We start from the raw sequence: 22,795 nt of genomic DNA, 5'->3' as shown, positions 1-22,795 counted from the left end.
TATGGGTTCTTAGAATGAGAGCAACAGACGTCAACGTTGGAAGCAGAAATCTCAAGAGAGAAACTTAGAAAGTTCTCTACCTGTAGAGGTTTGATAAACAGTTGGTAAACATTCTATTTCCTTTTACTTTTTCTACAGTTATATATATATATATATATTTAAAGATTTTATTTATTTATTTGACAGAGAGAGACACAGCGAGAGCAGGAACACAAGCAGGGGCAGTGGGAGAGGGAGAAGCAGGCTTCCTGCGGAGGAGGGAGCCCGATGCGGGGCTCGATCCCAGGACCCTGGGATCATGACCTGAGCCGAAGGCAGATGCTTAATGACTGAGCCACCCAGGCACCCCTACAGTTATATTTTTAAATTCTAGTTTGAAACTTACTGAATTACTGGATGAGGTATGGGGTGCAAATAATTTTCTTTTTAATTCACAAAGGGCCAGACAGTTATTCTCACAGTAAATACTGGAGAACACTTTCTTCTTCTATATTGTTAGAGTATAAGATTGGGTCTTTTTCTGGAGTATGTATTTCATTCTATCCAATTTTTTATCCTTGCACCAGTACCACGTTTTTTAATTATTGGACTTTTGTAGTATTTTAATAGCTAATAGATACCTATTCATTCTTTCTGACGAACTTCATTATACTTGAATAATATTTTAATAAAACATAGTAGATTTTGACAAGAACCATATTAATCTTTTATAATATCCTCTGAAAAAAATCTCTAAAATGTTTCCCTAATTGGAAGGTTGGATTTTGACCCCAAATTTCTCTTTTCCTTTCATTATATGTTGATGTTTAATGGTATAGTGGTAAACCAGCTTTCTGGGGCTAGGAGTGTGATTTATAGTACTTTCCTTCTCTTTGGTGTAAATATTCCCACCACACTTGATTTCAAGTTACCGATGTGACATCACTGAACTCAGAGTTGTGAAAATATACATACATTTGGCTCTCATGAGCTGGTACAAGCTAGCACTAGTGTACCACTGGCTATATTGATGATAAATATTCTTTTTAAAAGAAATAGAAGTTTGGGGCGCCTGAGTGGCTCAGTCAGTTAAGCATCCAACTCTTGATTTCAGCTCAGGTCAAGATCTCAGGGTCATGAGATCGAGCCCTGAATGGGCTCCACAGTGCAGGTGGAGTCTGCTTAAGCTTCTCTCTCTCCTACTCCCTCTGCCCCCCTCCCTCTCCCTAAAAAAAAAAAAAAAAATGAAGAAGTTATTTGTTTTCTAAATGAAAATCACTCACTTAAATTTTAATGGAGAAAAAATTAGGCAATATGGAGTAAAATTGATAAATTAACTTGAGAATAATATTTTTCAATATATTTCAATGGCAATATGGAGTAAAATTGATAAATTAACTTGAGAATAATATTTTTCAATGACAGTGGACTCTTAGAAGATCATTTGTACATTTTGCATATGTCAACCTTTTTTTCAATCTGTATGAGTACATTCATGCTACATTTATTGACCTTCCATCTTCTGATAGTTCAAATACTGTATATGAATCATATACAAAGAGGGTCGGTGACCAATGTTTATAGCAGCAATGCCCACAATAGCCAAACTGTGGAAAGAGCCAAGATGTCCATCGACAGATGAATGGCTAAAGAAGATGTGGTATATATACACAATGGAATATTATGCAGCCATCAAAAGGAATGAGATCTTGCCATTTGCAACGACATGGATGGAACTGGAGGGTGTTACGCTGAGTGAAATAAGTCAATCAGAGAAAGACATGTATCATATGACCTCACTGATATGAGGAATTCTTAATCTCAGGAAACAAACTGAGGGTTGCTGGAGTGGTGGGGGGTGGGAGGGATGGGGTGGCTGGGTGATAGACATTGGGGAGGGTATGTGCTACGGTGAGTGCTGTGAATTGTACAAGACTGTTGAATCACGGATCTGTACTTCTGAAACAAATAATGCAATATATGTTAAGAAAAAAGAAAGAAGAAGAAGATAGCAGGAGGGGAGGAATGAAGGGGAGTAAGTCGGAGGGGGAGATGAACCATGAGAGACGATGGACTCTGAAAAACAAACTGAGGGTTCTAGAGGGGAGGGGGGTAGGGGGATGGGTTAGCCTGGTGATGGGTATTAAGGAGGGTACGTATTGAATGGAGCACTGGGTGTTATACGCAAACAATGAATCATGGAACACTACATCAGAAACTAATGATGTAATGTATGGTGATTAACATAACATCATAAAATAAAATTTTAAAAAATGTGTGGCTTGATTAATAACATGCCAAGTTCAGTTACTAGCTGAGCTTCCTTGAATATTGGAGGCACAATACTGTTGGTCATTAAGTTCATGAGGGGCCGAAAATTGTTGTTAACTTCAAATTCTTCTCATGGCTTTCCCTTTTATCAGATGAGGGAAGATGGGTTAGAATCAGATGCTCTGTCTACCGGCTCAGGAACAGATGCCACTGAATCAGGCACAAGCAGCAACAGAGTCGAGAAAAGCCATTTCATAGTCTTCCTCCTCTACCACCATTCACATTTCCAAACATAAGAGGTTTATCAGCAACTTGGACCCAAGCTGATCAGGTAAGTAGGCATCTTATTCCAAAAAGCCTATGTTTTTTTTTAAAGTTTTTTTTTCTGTTTCTATTCCTAAGTAATTAGACCTGACCCCCATCCTTAGAGAAAAAGTCTGCATTTCACACAAAGTCCTACAACAAGATGTGTTACCCATGTAGTCGGCCATGTAAGTGGTGGCTTCTCACTTACCAGGGCATGTCACTGGTGCACAATGGACTTATTCGGGTCAAGGCGTGGGACATTCCATTTCCAGTGTAGTCAGGTAGGCTCATGCGGTCAGCCTGGCAATCCTGGCTGTCCACCTGCTCCTGCCACGGAAGATACAGTCCTCACCTTTCTTCACACCTGTTACCTCCATCCCTATTGGAAAGGGGAATCAGAGGAAACAGAAGTTTTATTTTATATCTTTCAGAGCCGGCAGTCCATTCTCCTTCAGGAAAGGCAAGCGATAACAGCAACTTAGAAACTCAGTTCTTTGGGTCTACCATGGATTTTCAGAGCCAAACATTTCTGGTATGTTCACAGTATTATATAATTTTGAACTGAAAATGACACATTATCTAATTCCAACACACTGTTTTGTAAATGCAAGTTTCTGGCCTGCATATTTTCATTGGACGAACTGATAAAAAATATAGGATCAACTGAGTCAAGAGTGTATGTGTGGGTGGAGGAACAATGTCAAACAGATTTATCTTGCTGATCTAACTACTTTACTTCTCATTATCAAATTTCTAATCATTAACTTCAGCTTTGCTGATGAAATAGCAGCAGAATTGGTAAGAAAAGAAGACTGGTGTTAGGGGAACAGAAAAAAGATAAAATCACTTAAATCCCCACATCACAGGAGGACCACTGTGGCTCATTGACAACAGCACAATCACCAACTCTAAGATGTTCTAGGTCTTGGGTATATAAGAAAAAAAAAAAAAAAGCAGACTGGGAAATCTCCAGATGGCCAAATAGGATTGAACAAACTATTCAGAATGCAGCACAAAGGGACAACAAGTTGAAAACTGAAAGTGAAATCAAGACATGTAAAATGAGAACTCCAACATGTCTTAATATTCCCAAGGGAAGAAATGGAGAAAGAGGAAGAGAGGCAAGTTTTGAAGAGTTAATGGATGAAAATTCTCCAGAATTGAAGAAGTACGCGAGTTTTCAGATTGATATACCTACAGCTACAGTACAATGGCAGCAGTGTTATAGGAAGGGAAGGGGAGGGAAGCGAGGGAAGGGGAGGGAAAGACAGCATGAGAAACCCCACAGCTAGGCACACCATATTAAAAATGCAAAGCACTAAAGATGAGGAAAGGCCATCTTAAATCTATTTCTTCAGTAGGAGGAAAAATGAACATAGAAGCAAGAAGATGAACATAAGAGCAACACTTAAAAGAAATAAGAGTACCTGACTTATCTGGTCCTATTCTTGCAAATGTGAACTGTTCTTTGCCTTATTCTCAGGGCTTAGAGATCAAGAAAAATGGGGGAGCAATGGCTTATGAAACAAAACCACTCCAGGCTATGGAACTCCAGAATGGAGCCCAAAGCAGCACCACGGTAGGTGGGACTAATGGGAACGGAATTCAGAGAGGAATTGAGCTTAAATGTATGCTGCAAACTCACGTGATTATATCACACCTGCTATTGCACAAGGAGACAGGATGGCCTCAAACGTGCTATTCCTTTTCAAAGCCTTGTACCCACTTGTACAAGGAAAACGATCCTTATAGTAAACAGGAATAAACAACATTGGAGAGTCAAATCTGGGGAAACACACAGGATTATGGTAGTTTAAGAAAGCGTATTTCACTCACTTATAACATCAGACCTTGCACCAGTTGCACTAATGCCCAGAGGAGTGGTGAACCCTCCGGCAGCGGAGGGAACAAGGCACCGCTGTGGAGGTTCCTCGCTCCTACCCGTGAGGTTGAGAGGTCAAGAAGCACAGGATTAAAACGGGCCGTAATGATTGGCAAAATAAATGATCAGTTCTGTAAGACTCAGAGCTGTTTGTTGTCAGCCCTGGTCTGTTCCCAGGGTCCAGGTGCTCAGGAAATATTTACTGAGTGAATGAATTAAAGTAATCTGAAACACAAAGGAAGGTATGACATTAATAGACAACTTAAGTCCCTCTGAAATATGTCATACTCTCTCAAGATAAATTTAAAAAATAAACAATCTAGCCACTGATTTTCTGTGCCATCATATTTAAAAGAGGACAGGGTTATAAATATTTTAGGTAATGTTAAATTGAGTTTATTAATTTATGACATGACCCTCAAGGGAAAATTCTACCATTTTCAGGCCATGCAAACATATTTTTAACTGAAAATATTTATAAAACACCTTTCAGTTGGTTGTATATCCTTGCCATTACACAGAAAAGTGACAGAGCAAGGCTTATGTGGGGGATTTGGGTTGTTTTTATGCACCCAGCACCCCAGCACCCCCACCTATTAAGGGACATTCTCTGAGTGTTGCTTCCCACTTCAGAAGCCGAAGGGACTGGAGACACTGTCTTCCTGCCCTCCTGGGAGCCTGAGCGTAGGCTCACAATCCAGGGTTGACCAACTGGGTATTTCCAACCAGGGCTTCAAAAGACGCAGGGAGCTGAGAAACTGCCAGTGACGAAAGTCAGCAGCAGCAGCTGCTCCACAGAGAGAGATGTCCAGTATCCTTTGTGGAACAGTCTGTCAGAGACAGTACAGCCGTAGCCTCGGTGTCCGCTGGTGCCCATGACAACCATCAGGAGTGCTCATCAGTCACAAAGGGCTGTGCTTCCTGCTCTTTGCCAACCTTCAGTTGCCCATATCAGTTTTCTGTTCTTGATTCCCCAACTTCCAGAATGATTATGTGGACTTTCTTTTTTAAAAAATATTGTATTTATTTATTTGAGAGCGAGAAAGCGAGCATGTGAGAGAGAGAGCATGAGCGATGGAGAGGCAGGCTGCCCATCGAGCAGGGAGCCCGATGCGGGGTTCGATCCCAGGACCCCAGGATCATGACCTGAGCCGAAGGCAGACGCTTAACTGACTGAGCCACCCAGGCGCCCCTAGACAACTTTCAAACAGATTCATTTTCTCTTCAAGTTAGCCAAAACCATTTTCTCTCTTTTTTTAAAATTTTATTTATTTATTTGAGAGAGAGAGAGAGAGAGAGAGAGTATGAGTAAAGGAAGAGAGGCAGAGGAAGAAGGAGAAGCAGGCTTCCCACTGAGCAGGGAGCCTGATGTGGAGCTCAATCCCAGGACCCCGAAATCATGACCTGAACTGAAGGCAGACACTTAACCGACTGAGCCACCCAAATGCCCCAATAAAACATTTTCTTTACACAAAACTCTGAATGATAAACTTTGCCATTTGTGATACAAGTTCATGTGTTATAGTAATTTTATTTTATTATTTTATTATTTATTTATTTGAGAGAGAGAGTATGCGCAAGAGAGAGAATAAGCACAGGAAGGAGCAGAGGGAGAGGGAGAAGCAGGCTCCCTGCTGAGCAGGGAGCCAGACTCGGGTCTCCATCCCAGAACCCCAGGATCATGACCTGAGCTGAAGGCAGACGCTTAACCAACTGAGCCACCCAGGTGCCCCATAGTAATTTTAGTATTACTCAGAGAAAACACACAAAATGGGTACATGGTCCCTTAACTTACACGTCTGCCACTTAAACTTGGAGAGAAAAAAATTCTATGAATTGTGAGGTGAATTAATTAATTTGTTAAGAACAAGTATTTCCACTTTGTCTTTGCATGTAAACTATTGTCTAGGCAGACAGCAATGCAGACCATAACAGCTACAGATGACTCTTTGTATTTGGCTCAAAATCCAACTATGCCTCATCATACACTTCGTCTTTCAGACAATGCATCCTTACTACAAAGGCATGTTTCATTTTTAACTACGTAACTTACCTCTCAGGAGTGTGATATTGATGATGTTTTTAGTCTATACACTGATGTTACTTTCCTGTGACTCAGAAGTAGCAGCTGATCAGGGACATGTTGATGCTAATTCATCATCTGAACATCCTTCTGGGTCATACATATACATAAAACCGACTAACTTGTATATGCTAAAGTAACTTAAAGGGCTACATCATATCATCATAGTTTTAGAGGCAGAAAACTAGATGTTATTCCAAATGGTTTCTCTTTGCTGGAGGAGAGGAAAAAAGAAAAAGGAATTATATACATAGATGTATCTATTCTATTGCAGAAAATCTTCTAACTCTACATATACCCATAATTGCATTTAAATTGCCCTTCCTGCATTAATTCAGGGACTTTGTCATGTCAAGAGATACTTAAACTTTAATAATGAAAAAAAAAAAAGAATAAAAACATTCCCAACCTTAAGTGGCAGGAAGAGACAATAAAAGAAATGTTTATTCTCCAAAGGGCCCAAATGTAAAAATATTGATCATGATTCCTACTGGCAACACAAGGGGATTCTTGTCATTTAGAAGATTTTTTGTACCACACACTATTAAGTCTAATAGTTTATTTTTGAGGGGAGGGAACAAGAGTGGTGCCATCTCTCAGTTGTCTTCTACTAGCCTGGATCATGTTAAATGATGACTTCTGCTGTTTTTCAAAAAAAAAAAAGAAAGAAAAAAGAAAAAAGTGCCTTATTATTTGTGGATTCTCGGTCCATCTTTATGAATTTGTGATTCTGGGTACTAAAAAAGAAGGGGATAATTCTCCCTAATTAAAGAGGAATTAACTGTTCATTGGCCCTAATACTCTATCTAAAGAACAGATGGGCTCTCTCCTTTGACTTCTCCCTGATTACCATTCAGCGGTTATTAAACTTATGTACAATTTCTAGTCATGCAACTGCCCTTATCTACTTATTTGGAACTATTTTAAGTTACTTATGTGTGACTATCATACCATCACAATTTAAATAAATGATAATTTGCACACAGAAATAACTAGTAAAGATCTATCTAGGAGAGAAGGGAAATATAGCTTTTACCAAAATGTTTTGAATGCACAGATGAATGTTTTCAAGTTCAACTGTATCCAGTGAAGCTCATTATCTGGTTAAGTGGCTTCTTAAAAGTTGAGAACTATAAAATATAGAGAAGACTGTAACTTCTTAACACATAGGATAAATATTAATAATTAGTAATATTTAATGAGTAGAATATCAACATTAAAAATTTGTAAGTTTATTACCACAAAAATTGCATAAAAGATATGACATTAAGAAAAATTAAAGCCACAATAAATTTGTATTTCACAAGAATTAACATAGTTAATTTTAAATAATTATTTCTGGGGTGCCTGGTCAGCTCAGATTATGATTCCAGGGTCCTGGGATCGAGTCCCACATGGAGCCCCACGTTGGGTTCTCTGTTCAGCGGGGAGCCTGCTTCTCCCTCTCCCTCTCCCCCTCCCCCCCTGCTCGTGCGCTCTCTCTCTCTCACAAATCTTGGGGCGCCTGGGTGGCTCAGTCGTTAAGCATCTGCCTTCGGCTTAGGTCATGGTCCCAGGGTCCTGGGATCGAGCCCCACGTCGAGCCCCACATCGAGCTCCCTGCTCCGCGGGAAGCCTACTTCTCCCTCTCCCTCTCCCCCTGCTTGTGTTCCCTCTCTGGCTGTCTCTCTCTCTGTCAAATAAATAAAAATCTTAGGGAAAAAAAAAAACCAAATAAATAAATCTTTAAAAAGTTATTATTTCTGATATGAACTTGCTTCTACTATCACAAGAAATAGCAAAATAATCATTAAAAAAACTACTGCTGTGGGCGCCTGGGTGGCTCAGATGGTTAAGCGTCTGCCCTCGGCTCAGGTCATGATCCCAGGGTCCTGGGATCGAGTCCCGCATCGGGCTCCCTGCTCCTTGGGAGCTTGCTTCTCCCTCTGCTCCTCTCTCTCTCTCTCTCTCTCTCTCTCTCTCCCCCTCTGTCTCTCATGAATAAAGAAATAAAATCTTAAAAAAAAAAAAAAAACTACTGTTGTGAAAGAGATTTTAGGGCAATGTGATCTGCTTAAAAAAGAAAATTTAAATGTGACCATTTAAAAAAATGATAAAACTAAGAAATCATCATATGAATTGAACTGCCTAAGATCACAGAAGTAGGTGCGGCAAAGTTGAAACTAGGTCTGGTTGCCTTTAAATCAAGTGCATTTGTTCACATCACTACCTAGACTTCACTTCAGCCATGTATGCTTCTCAATCACTTTTATCATGAGAATGTTACTGAAAGGAAATAGAGTTAATAGCAAGTTTGTTTGTTTTAAGGTACTGAAAGGGACATATGGAATTTTGTTCATATTTCACTGCCAAAGCCCATCTCATGGCTACCTAAACTTTAGAAGGCAGGAAGGGAAATCTTCCTGTGTGCCTAGAAGGAAAGAAAGATATTTGGTGAGCAGCCTTAATGACTATATCATATATATATATATATATATATATATATATATATATATATATATATAACAGCTATTCCCTTGAGCTTCGCAGGGAAAATAGTCACTTCATTATACATTCATTGAATAATGAATATTCATGTATCTGTGAAACTGCTACCAGAAGACAGAAGCTTAATGAAATTTGATATCTGAGCATACCTATCTGCTTCATTATATTACTAAGCAGATTTTTAAATGGATAACATGCAAAACAAAACAAAACAAAACAAAAATACCCTAGAATTTAAAACCAGATTTTGAAATCCCATATTGATTGGAAAATGTAACTTCTTCAAAAATACATTTGTTTATTCATTAGGTAATGCTTGTTTTTTTCCCCTCAGTTCAGCTTTACCCAACTTAGTAATGAAGTCAGTGCAGAAAAACTATGCTATAGGTATTTTTTTTCTGTTTTATTGAAAAACCATCATGGTTTGAGGGAAGTAACTGGAGAAAGAATGAAGTGCCCTACCTGTAGAGAAGCTCTAACCATCTGAATGGGGAGTATCAAGATTGTCACTAAAATCTCTAAATGCTTTTAGGGGAAAAAATGCTAGAAGCCAAATAAATTGCACCTTCATTGCTTAGAATGTATGTGCTATGTTAGCTCATTTAAACATTTGTTATTTTTCAGGTGCTGTGCGACTTATACATTAACATCTGAGAACAATTGCCTACACAAAGACTAATGATATTATGACAATTTTAAGAATGTAATTTACCCAAGGTCTTAAAAAGCCAACCAACTGAAGTTTTGATGGGGTGAGAAAAGTTTGAGTCAGAAATACTTAGGTTTATATTTGAGCTTTTCTATTATTAGCTGGGTGGCAAGTCATGGAATCTCCCTGGTCCCGTTTCCTTTTCTCGGAACGGGGGATACTTTTATCCATATCACAGGACTGTTGAGGGGATCATTCATTCACTCACCCCATGAGATACTTAATAAGCCTCTCTATGTGCCATGTACTTTGCTAGGCATGAGGAATACAATGAAGCACAAAGCAGAGAAGAGAGAAGCTAAATCTATGATAGACTCCCCAGGCAAGCCTATTTTGATAAAGAAGTAGGGTAATCAGCGAGCGTGAGAGTTACTGAGGAGGCCACTTTAGAAGGACTTTAGAAGGTCTCCCTAAGTAAAGCTGAGATTGGGAGGATGCAGACGAGCCAAGCCAAGCAAAGAGCTTGGAGGAAATGCCAGCTGAGCAGAGGAAATATCAAGTGCACGGGGCTAGAGGCTGACTCAGGAGATGGCGCATGACCAGCGTCTACGCAACACTCAGTGCTTCCTCCGCACCGCTTGACCCGCCCCAGCCTACTCACACTCTTGCAGTCATTCGGCTTTGCACACAAACACCTCACTGGACCTGTGCTAACAGCTGTAATGCGTTTCAATGGCAGCAAATCTAATGAGTAAAATAGCAACCAATAGGAGCCTTTGGAGAAATTCATTGTGAGTGTTAATATAATCATTTAAGCCTAAATGACGGAGATGTTTTCAATGAGGAAAAAAAAAGTAATCTTGAATACAGTTACCTAGAAATATGTAATCTTGGAACAGGTCATCAATTCTAAAACATTGAAATAAATACGGGTCTGGCACTTGCCTCTCTACAATTTAATCAGTAGGTTAATTGTCTGGATTAACTTTCCACCAAAAGAAACACTCTAACAATAATATTCCTTTTAGTCAAAATAACATTAAAGTTCAGTTACTAAATTTCAGAGAGAAGTAGCCAAGGCTGCTAAATTATCCAGTATGAGCCCAACAAATATCTTGCTTATAAAAGTTTGCAGCTTGATGCCCCCTGAGGTGTTTGTATATTTTACATGTCTTGTTAACTTCACTGAAAACTTGCTTTGAGGAAAACAGACAATCACAGACCATGCGAATAAAATCATCTTTAAGAGGTGCAATAACAAAGCTCCATCACTATGCTCCATGCAACATTTTGATCAAGTACTCCTGTCAAGAGCTAAGCAATAGTCTCCTGATTCAACATACATAAAATTCAAATGTACGAAGACAAATATATATTCAAGACCAGAAATACCCCAAGTACCATCTTGGTTTACAGGTTAGAGCAGATTCTAAGTCATTGTCAAGGAAAAAAGTTTCAGCACTTTAGAAGCTGAAAACTGTCAACAGTGGACAGATCTGTAACCCATGTTATGACCCTTTGACAAAGATCTATAGGACACCATCCTGAAGTATCCAAGTGTTCATCATTAAATCATGACACTTTTATTAACCACAAATGATTGAGATGAGACAAAATATGAAACAAAAAGCATTGCAATGCTAAGCTAATCCCTATTGTTTCAAATACAATAAAAATTACAATTTTTCTTTTACAGTTACCCAGAAAACCATTGTTCAGAGATCTTGCCTGTATTCAGCTTGAGCAGTGAATAAATAAAGCTGATAGCATCAAACCATTCTTTTTTTTTTTCAGTGCACATCAGAAATGCTTTTTTATTTTTATTTGAAAACAACTTAAATTTTTAGACAACTGATTTTAGTATATAAATTTGATTTTGTTTTTATACAGAATATAAAGATTTCTCTCATTGATCTTCCACGTGAAAGGTATTACAAGCCAGAAGAGAGAGACTTTCTGCACACAAGTGTGTATCTTACACTTAGGGGACTGGAAACCAATGGTGTAGTGCTTCTACACATAAATTAGGTCAAGGGACGTCACATATTAAAAAGGAGTAAGAGAAATATTCTAGTTAATCAGATTCAAGAAGTAAACAGGACACAACTGTGCAGATAAGACCAAGTCAGTAACTTTAGTTAGGACACTGCGGGTTATACTGGAGTAACAGGTCTGTGAGGCGATAGTGGGTACCACAATAAAACAGCGAGGAAGAGTTATTTATATAGAAAGGCTGGAATGAGGGATTTTCACTAAAGCAAATTAACTTCTTGTCAACTGCCAAAACAAAACCGAGCATATGAATGTTAGTATACTGAAGGCATGTTATACCAGTTTCTGTGCAGCATGCTAAAAGTTAGTTAGAACTTCTTCACTGGTGCATATGAATAATAGTCACGGAAAGGTTTTTGTTTTTTGTTTTTTGTTTTGCCCCTTCTCACCAAATTTCAGGCATGTCTTATTTTAGATGGAGTATAGCTTTTATCTATAATTTCATCCTGTAAAAACATGTGAAGACAACGTTCATTCTGTGCCAGAGGATGACCAGCGAACTTGTTTATAAACTGCTCCAGCCCTTGCTTCCTTTCTTCAATAAAATTGTCATCAAATATTCCATCATCTCCTCTAAAAGGAAACTGACGCAAAAACGCTTTTCCAGGGAGCGGCGGGGGGGGGGGGGGCTACAGCCTTGCTCTCTCTTTTTAATTCACTTCGCAGCCATTCAAGGTCACTGTATCTTCTTCTAACAGTAGATTCCTTCAGCTTGAAAATAGGCAGATTTGTCTTGACCCCGATTTCTTAGGTGGTGAAGCGGCCCCGGCCAACCCCCACCGTCTGCGGGTTGCTCACATCGATCTCGAGGAAGTTGCTGGGCGGCCCGTAGGCATCATTCAGGTTCTGCGGCTTGGTGATCAGCCGCCGGGTGTCCGCCACAGTCTCCGCCATTTCTTCACTGCAGCCGCCCGCATCAAACCATTCTTATGTTTGGATTGTTATTCCACCACTTAATGTGAATATTATATATCTTTATAGATGTGTATATCCATATGCCACTGAGTGGACACCTTTCAATGTATCCTGCTTAGTAAAACTCTCAAAATATCTTGTCACACCTTCTTTGCTCCACTTTTGGAAGTGAAAGCTTAACATCCTTTCTTTGCAATGTGGAAAATTATTCTGGATGTGAGGGGGATGGGGAGGATCAAGGATAAAAGAATGATGTAGGTTTTCTATCATATAAGTCTTCCATTAATTCACTAATTATCTGCTCAGTTTTTCTGCAGCTCTCCTGAAACTATGCCTTCCTTCATCTTTAAACAAATTTTTTGAATAGCTTAGAAACTACGATGTGGCTTTTCTTACAGTGGATCCTTCAGGTTCCAAGTACTGATACCAGTGGAAGCCTGTTTCTGCTCATTTCAGCTGTTCCTTGGCATTTGTCCAGAAGCCTAAAAAGAAACAGGCTTCCTTTCAGTTCCATCTATCACAGCCACAGAATTATATAATAACATGTCAAAATAATGACTCGGAGGCACTGTGAAATCCTGCAATGCCTTCCAAAGCTTCCAAGAAAGATGTAAGTTTTTTTTTTCTTAACAAGTATATTTTGTAGACTCATAATACTTTAAAAATTGAAAATCAATATATGGCATTATGGTTGAGCATAATATTAAAAGATAGTATCAGGACATTCTTCAACTATTCAAAAGAAAGTGGCATTTTCCATACTTGCTCATTCTATCTGGGATCATTTCAGCTTTGGAAAATGGTAAGAGCCTGCTTGTAATCAGAACAAAAGGATGACTGAATGACAACTTAAGTATCTATACAAAAACAGCATTAACTGGCATGGAATTTCTCCTGTCAAAAGCTGAATCTCCTTTGCTATTAAAGCTTTCAGATGCTTTCTGACACGTGATATAAAAATTTTTGCATTCTCTATTTTTAAAAATAAAAAAATGTGTTAATTTTTTCACAGCCAAAGCCACACACAGAGAATTTCCTGACCGAACATTAAAATGATAACATGTCTTTTCTGAATATACATGCTTATTGTATAGAGATTTTAGAAGACCAGAAAATATGAAGGAGAAAATAAAAATCTATACGTTCACCTTCCAAAGGTAACTGCTCTTAATATTCTGGTACATTTTGTTCAAAGTTTTTCAAGTTTTTGTTTTGAAAGAGTTTTAGACTTACGGAAAAGTTGCAAAAATAGCATGGAGGGCTACCTTATATGTTTCACACAGCTTCCTTTAATGTTCATACCTTGTTATGGATATGGTTAATAACCACAGTACAATTACCAAAACTAAGAAATCGACATTGGTACAATACTATTAGCTAAACTACAAACTGTATTCAAATTTTTCCAGGTTTTCTATTAATGTCCTCCCGTTCCAGGATCTTCCAGGAGACCTTCCAAAATGGCAGCCTTTGGGACAATAGTAAGACTGGGGCATCTTTAAGGACCCTGGATTCTCGTGTCCCATTGTATGGACAATCTTTCATCCCATATGTGAAGAAGTACAGACATCTGTGGCAACCGTGACTGCAAGGAGCCCAGGACTTTTTTGATGTCTGTGAACTCTCCTTCAAATCTCTCTACAACCAAATGGTTTGTTGATCCTCGAGAGTTAAATGAAAAGAATCTCAAATTTTCCCGCTCTTCTTTGGATTCCTGATACTCTTTAATTTTGGAGCCAACTTTCCAGTTTTGAAGTTGAAAAGACTGAAGAATGTAGCCAGTTTACAGCTTCAAAAAAATAAATGAAATGGAGAAGATAAGGCTGTCTCGAGGCAGTACAATAATAGAGCGCCTTCCCACTGAAATGTACAATTGCCTTTTCAAAAAATTGTTAAGGGCAGATGGGAGAAGAAAAAAAAAGATAAGGATGATGCCGTCTGCCCCCTTTTTTTTCCTAAGGCGAGTGTTGAAGATTTCTCCAGTAAAATAGGAATATTCAATTTTACCTCCATGCAGGGATTCTTATTTCAGTCCAGTAGGAAATGGTTTTCAACCCCTGTGAAAATGCTCTCCTCAGCCAGAGATCAAAGATTGGAGCTAGAGATGCGAGCAGGGGTGGGGCAGAAAGAGCACACTAGCTGAATCAATCAGCCAGGATTTGAATCAGCCTTCCTTCAATTACCAGCTAAGTGACTTTAAGGAAGTCACTTAATCTCTCTGGCTCTCTATTTTCCTACCTGTAAAGTAACACAGACCTCACGGGTTGTTATGAAGATCAAATAAAACATTTGTGCCTGGTTCTAGGTTTTCTAGAAATGTTAATTGAACCAGAAAATAACCGGCTAGATGTGGTTCAACATACTTTGCCTTTAAGGCAACGCCCGCGATCACACTTTAGGCATATTGGTTTTGTTGCCCGGCTACTTGGCGCTAAGGTGGACATTGTAACTCAGGAGAAACAAAATTTGTCTCCGATGCTCGGCAGCTCATACTCTAGAGCGGACACTTTACAGCCAATCGTACACGAATAGGAAGATAGACCACTGTCGACAGCAGAATTATGGCCAAAGAGCGGCTGTAGAGAGTATCATTCTCTGGGTGGGCAAGAACACAACCATAGCCTGGGGCCTCAGGTAAAGCTCTATTTAAAACAAAAACAAAAACAAAAAACAAAGCCTGAGCCCTGGGTGTTGTATACAACTGATGAATCCCTGAATTCTACCTCTGAAACTAATAATCCACTATATCTTAATTAATTGAAGTTAAATTTAAAACATGTGACAAAAAAATTTTTAAAAATATATAAAAAAAGCCTCTTTCGGGAACTTTCTCAAGATTACTTTTTTTAAATCACAATTGGACCTTAAAAAAAAAAAGGCAGCTGCTGAAAAGAGCTGCAAAATATAAAAAAGAATTTTGTTTAATATAGCATTTTCCTGCCCCTTTAAAAGTTAGCTGACTTCATGGAAACTTACTGTTTTAAAACTTTCTTAGTTAAATCTCATTAGTGACAAAACCATATCATGAATAAAATTTCCTATTTGTTACCTTAACTAAAATAGGGTAACTATATAAGTTATTATCCAGACCGAAATGCTTTGGGGAGGAAAAGTGGGCTTCATTAATAATTATGCTGGGACCATAAAACACATTTAGAGACGGTTTTGGGAACACGTGGACAGAGGGCTACTCTAACTTTCCAGGAAAGTCAACTCGCCTGATCAGTCATGTCTAAAAGGACTGCAGAAGTATGCTGAGAGCAAGAGAAAGTGGGGCTGCTTAGAAACACACCGTGATTCTTTTTCTCCTTGAATTGGAAGATTTGCATGGAATTTTCATTTTAGCATTGACTGTTATTCGAAGAAAAACTCTACAGACCTAAACTGTCCCCAGATTTCACCAAAGCAGGAGTAGATTTCTCATATTGATGGCCTACACTTTGATTTACTGTTTGCCAATGCACTAGAGACAGCATGCCATTTTTTTTATTCTTTTTTTTAAATATTTTTATTGTTATGTTAATCACCATATATTACATAATTTGTTTTGGTGTAGTGTTCCATGATTCATTGTTTGTTCATAACACCCAGTGCTCCATGCAGAATGTGCCCTCCTCAATACCCATCACCAGGCTAACCCATCCCCCCACCCTCCTCCCCTCCAGAAACCTCAGTTTGTTTTTCAGAGTCCATCATCTCTCCTGATTCGTCTCCCCCTCTGACTTACTCCCCTTCATTCTTCCTCTCCTGCTATCTTCTTATTTTTCTTTTTTCTTAAAATATGTTGCATTATTTGTTTCAGAAGTACAGATCTGTGATTCAACAGTCTTGCACAATTCACAGCGCTCACCGTAGCACATACACTCCCCAATGTCCATCACCCAGCCACCCCATCCCTCCCACCCCCGACCACTCCAGCAACCCTCAGTTTGTTTCCTGAGATTAAGAATTCCTCATATCAGTGAAGTCATATGATACATGTCTTTCTCTGATTGACTTATTTCACTCAGCGTAACACCCTCCAGTTCCATCCACGTCGTTGCAAATGGCAAGATCTCATTCCTTTTGATGGCTGCATAATATTCCATTGTGTATATATACCACATCTTCTTTATCCATTCATCTGTCGATGGACATCTTGGCTCTTTCCACAGTTTGGCTATTGTGGACATTACTGCTATAAACATTGGGGTGCACGTACCCCTTAGGGTCCCTACATTTGTATCTTTGGGGTAAATACCCAGTAGTGCAATTGACAGCATGCCATTTTGCGATGATTAGTTTTGAACCTTATCATACGGCACCCTCCTCCCGGGGAAGGGACACGTTATTTTCAACAGATCTGAGAATACATGGTTAAAAGACAAATGTAGGCTTTCAGATCATGTGTGAAGGGAAACAGGAGTGCCTATGTATATATTATATTCCGTAGATATTTCTGTTTAAATATTACAGTGTATACAGTAGATATTTGAGTCTGTTAGATTTATCAATTAGGTGCATATAATTTATCAATTATATGTAACTCACAGTTATTTAAAATGTTCTGCTAATGGCCTCTCCCCTTTTCCAGGATTCAGACAAGGCCTATTTATTCCATCTCTGCCCTGTCTTTTTCAAGCTTCCTATATTCACTTTGAAAATTCACCACTTAGCTGTACCTTCTAATTAGTTATATTACTGGAGACACTAAAAGATTTAAAGGAAAAAAAAAAAAGGAAGGATTGCATTTTAAAACCCCTGATTAATAAGTTTTTTGTCAAAAGCCAGATACTATATAATATTTAACATGTTTATCCCCAGTTGCACTTGTAAATTCCCTTTTCCCTTCATTTTTATATGATTCATTCATTTTATAATCCAAGTAATATTTTAAAACTATTTTCTATGTGCTGAGCAGGATTATCGGGGGGAGATGACAAAGGAAATAAGACATGGGCCCTGTGTTAAGGGGTTCACTACCTCATTTCTGTTCTTTAGAATAAGGTAACAGGGTAAGGATTTCATAACTGTTTTATATGTGCTCAGGGATCAGAAAAAAATGTGCAAAATATGCAAATTCTAAGCTTCTTTTGAAGTCTAGCTATTTAAAAGGTCAAAAAAAGTGTTTTCCCCTCTAGAGCTAATAGAGATGGAGGGATATCTGCCAAGCAAAGAGGTTCAATTTGGCCATGTATTCATTAGCTTCTCCATATACTGCCACTCTACTTAGACAAGAGGAGCTACTTACCAAATGTTCTGGGGGCGGTCAGGCTGAATGAGTGCATTTCCCAAAGGAGAAGTCCCATTTTTCACTGATATTTAATTATTTCTTTTATTTTTTTTTCTCTGTTAAAGGTCTTGATAAGTGGTCTTTGCAAAACCCACCTATTACCTCCTTCATGAATGTTAGATTATACAAAATTTCATTTCAGAGTAAAATATCCTTAATGCAAATGCTCTTGTATAACGCCAATTTTGTATAAGAGATTGATTGTGAATTTAGATATTTTATTAACAAAGAACCACTGACTGAGAATGATTAGTAATTTATACTCTCCCTGTGAAGACAAAAAGACTTGCCAAAATTCATCAAATTAATAAATATTTGGGTAATTATGACTTACCCAAGGTTGATTTAAAAATTCTATATATTAAATTTCCTGCAGTTCAATGTCGAAATTCAAAGCTAAACTCCGAGAAGCTAACTAGAACATTAAAAACAAACTGACTTTTCCAAAATTATAGAGGCAAGTTCAGAAAGAAACAATACGAAAAATAAGCACATAAATAATTTAAATAACCCAAAACTGAAATATAGAAAGATAGGTTGTATGAGATTTCAGTAACCGATATAAACTGACAGAAATAGGAAAATATCTCCAAGAAGATAGCATACCCTTAGGAGATTGTCTCGAGTGTTATGACTTGGGTTTTTTCTGCTTCCCAGACAAAAGCAGGTCATAAATGCATCTTTATCCACGGGGCAAAGTGGCCCAGCCTCTCTGTCGCCTTCCTGGTCACTTATATCCAACAACATTACACCAGACAAATTTATGAGCTGACTTGTTATATTGACAGTTGGAGAGTGACTACTAACTTACAGTAATTTACAAGGGAGGGGGCATTCTTCAGTGGAGCTAGGACTTTCTCCAGGGAAGACAGAGCCCTCTTAAAGCTGTTCGATGTTGGAGTCCCTTGTTACCAAATAATCACACACTTCTCCTTTCTGAGTTCTGAACAAATTGAGAAGTGGGCTTGAGAGTCAGATAGTGATCAAACCATCTACTGAAATTTCACTAAAGCTGGATTAGAGCATTCCCTTGGACCCAAGAACAAAAATATGCCTCTAATTCTTTCTCCTCTGCAGCCCCAGCTATTCACCCAGTCAGGGGCAAAGAAACTGGGCAGCAAGGTAGGCGTTCTCCTCATCAGGAAAGAGGGACATGTGAGGCTCCTAAAGTGAGCCAAAGAGAAGAACAGAGGGACAGAGTGACAGAAAGATAAGTGACACATGAGCTGGGCATTTTGCACCTTAATTTTGCCTAACACGAACCACTGGTTAGATAAATTACCTTCTTTTTTTTTTTTTTTTTTTTTTTTTTTTAGCTTTAAACACTCAGAATTGTTCCTCTCCACGGAAATCTTTAGTAAAAGGCGAAAGATTTATACGATCTGAAGAGAAACCAGAGTATTAGATAAATTACCTTCTTAAAGACAAGGAGCTCTTCCTACCTCATCCTTCACAGAGGGCTAAAGTCACTGGTCAATGGGTGCGGAAGAATGTGAGAAGGAAAGATGGTGAACTTTATAGGGTTGAGGGAAAAAGTGCAGATCCTCTAAACCAAATGCAATAAGAGACAAAAACTTTTTCAATAGGTTGTACTTTCTCTCTGTGTGTGTGTGTGTGTATATATATATAGAGAGAGATAGATAGATAGATATAATACCCTGACTAAACACACAAACACACACACATAAACACGCACGCACATGCACACACACATACACACACTGAATTCTGACACAAAATCATATTTGGTTTCTCATTATTACTTAAATGTTTCACATGTGTGTCTTCTTTCCTTGAGTATAGATTATAAATACATAATTATATATATATATAAATACTCCAAAAGGAAGACAGTATCGTGCAGCAAAAGCATCTGGGCTTTAGGTTCCCAGAGAACTGGGTGCAAATTCCAGTTCTGCAATTTGCCAGGTGTGTGAATTTGGATGAGTTATTTAACTCTGCAGAGGCAAAAATCTCATCTATTAAATGGGCTAGCTCCGAGGATTGTTAAGGGCATACAAACAATAATGCATATAAAACATCTACTGAATGTGCGTTAGTCATACTGACACTCGTACTTTTCCCCCACAGAAGGCATCTGTTATCTCTTTTGAATTCTGTGCGTTGTCAAAAGTGTCAAAGGATTTAATGAATAGTAAGCTCCCTTCCCCGCCTGGGAGCCACTGCTGGGCAGATACTACTTTTTTGTATGTATGGCTTTGGAATATTTGTATATTTTTAGTGTTTGGATATTCTAGTCTGGTCAATTAGAAATAATCTGCTTTTCAAATTAGATATATTTTGTAAAACTATGCCAGCACATTAGCAGTTAATTATTTCTAAGAACAATTGAAGGCTTATTACAAGGGTACAAAGTTTCAGTTATACAAGATGAATACATTCAAGAGATCTAATGCACAGCCTGGTGATTATAGTTAACAACATTATACTGTATACTTGATATTTGCTATGAGGGTAGATCCTATGTAGATCCTACGTGTTCTCCTGGTAGCTATGGATACATTAGCTTCTTTATGGTGGTCATTTCACAATGTGTATGCTTATCAAAACATAAAACTGTACACATACAATATATGAAATTTTTGTCAGTTATAGCTCAATAAAGCTAAAAAATTATATTTGTTTAATTATGTTTACCAATATCTATAGATTTGATGAACCACCAAGAGAGGGATTATGCTAAACTTGAAGTGGAGGTGGTAGTAGTATTGAGGAAATATATTACAACTAAACTGAAATGGATACACATTGAATGTGTCCATTACTACGTTAAGAAAATAGAAAGATCAGGGGCGCCTGGGTGGCTCCGTCGTTAGGCATCTGCCTTCGGCTCAGGTCATGATCCCGGAGTCCTGGGATCGAGCCCCGCATTGGGCTCCCTGCTCCACGGGAAGCCTGCTTCTCCCTCTCCCACTTCCCCTGCTTGTGCTCACTCTCTCGCTGCCTCTCTCTCTGTTAAATAAATAAATAAATAAATAAATAAATAAATAAATAAATAAATAAAAAAGAAAATGGAAAGATCAAAAAAATGCCATTTTACTGTCTCATGTAAAGTAGACAACTCTCTAGTAATATGTTCTGGTCAGTCTGTGTCAAATGAGTTTCTCCTGGGAGTAAATTTGGTTGTCCTTCATGGGCAAAGAAATTCTCAGTGGAAATGCTCCTTACTAGCTTGGTTTTTCAGTACTCATGGAATACTGTGATAATTTTGCAGAGGTGTCACAAGTAGAACTAAATATGTGATAAATTCTGTGGAATGAAATATGTTAAACTAAAAAATACTCTTAATCATCTATGAATAATAGCATTTTTGGTCCTCTCATGTGAGAGAATTCATTAGAAATTGTTAAAGATTTGTAAAGACACAGAAATTTTGAGTTATGAATAGATTTTTAAAAAAGATTTATTTATTCATGTGACGGGGGGGGTGTACCAGAGAGGGGAGAGGCCACGGGAGAGGGAGGAAAGAATCCTCAAGCCGACTCCATGCCCAGCGCAGAGTCCGATGCAGGGCTGTATCCCAGGACCCTGAGATCAGGACCTGAGTGGAAACAAGAGTCAAGCGCTCAATCGACTGAGCCACCCAGGCACCCTGAGTTATTAATAGACTTTCTACAGCAAAATTCAATTCAGCTTTTAAAAATAGATGTAAAATATAGTTTCAGTTTCTCCTAAATATATGATTTTCAAACAAACAAAGCTTCTCTTGCCATCACTACTTCTATTACTACCGTTACTAATACTTTAGCACATACATGTTTTAAATGTAAACGAAGCCACACGAAGTTGAAAGTCAGTAGTAGATGGAATGGAAAGAGTGACATTAAGGGTAAACTTGCACACCTGTGATTGCCCCTAACTAGCTCTCCTTTTCACTTCCGCATCAGGTGCAAGGTGCAGCATACTTCTGGAGGACCTACTCTGCCTTCCGTTTCACACTCCGAGAGCATAAATGAAATTAGGTACCTGTCTACATTTACTACATCTGTCATTTTTTAGGTAAGGTTTTCTTTATGTTTAAGCAAACTTACAGTTTTTTTTTTCTAGGGTGAGTCCTGACTTGATTTATGAAATATATTATTTGTTTTGTTTTGAAATAGAGAAATTGTATGTGTGGAACTACCTAAGGGATGTTAAGATATATTTGTTCTTAATTACCTTAGAAAAACTTTGAGGGAATTAATATCAGCAAACAAGATACAGAGCCAGTTTCCAGAGTGACTGCCTTTGGTGGCTCAGATTCATGTTCCTTCCCCTTCATTTAGTGGGTTGCAACCTGGCGGCCCTGTCGGTCTTGAAGCCGTCGATGACCAGGACTAAAGGCAACAAGTAACCTCAAAAAACCAATTGGATTGTGCTAAAATTAGGGCAGTCTCTCCTTCTCCCTCCCTCCCTTCCTTCCTCTTCTTCCCTTCCTCCTCACCTTCCCCCTACACACACACACACACACACACACACACACACACACACACACACACACACACTTTTTCTCTAGCTGGAACATGACCCATGGAACAGTTTCCACCACTTAAATGGAAAAGCAGCAGGGAACACTGGCATGCGAGAGAGAGGAGAACAAACAACAAAACAGCAGAATAGGGGGGAAATGTGGGAAAGACAGTCTGGAGTCCATTTTAGTTCCGGTTTTCATCCTTAAGTGTCTTTGGCATTCTTTTATTTTTTTCATTTTTTTATTATGTTAATCACCATGCATTACATCATTAGTTTTTGATGTAGTGTTCCATGATTCATTGTTTGTGCATAACACCCAGTGCTCCACGCAGAATGTGCCCTCTTTAATACCCATCACTAGGCTAACCAATCCCCCCACCCCCTCCCCTCTAGAACCCTCAGTTTGTTTTTCAGAGTCCATCGTCT

At 38.6% G+C, this 22,795-nt stretch overlaps 2 pseudogenes; both read right to left on the bottom strand.

The window, feature by feature from the left end:
- Positions 1-11,445: 11,445 nt before the first annotated feature.
- LOC112825180 (sorting nexin-3-like) lies at positions 11,446-12,615 on the bottom strand (annotated as a pseudogene).
- Positions 12,616-19,206: 6,591 nt separating this feature from the next.
- On the bottom strand, positions 19,207-19,298 carry LOC112825362 (U5 spliceosomal RNA; annotated as a pseudogene).
- Positions 19,299-22,795: the final 3,497 nt, after the last annotated feature.

This window comes from Callorhinus ursinus, unplaced genomic scaffold (assembly GCF_003265705.2).
Source record: "Callorhinus ursinus isolate GAN/ISIS: 27379988/994484 unplaced genomic scaffold, GSC_fseal_2.0 scaffold12, whole genome shotgun sequence".
In the NCBI taxonomy this organism is placed as follows: Eukaryota; Metazoa; Chordata; class Mammalia; order Carnivora; family Otariidae; genus Callorhinus; species Callorhinus ursinus.
Note: the sequence above shows the minus strand (reverse complement) of the source record. Positions and strands in the feature narration are given on the sequence as shown.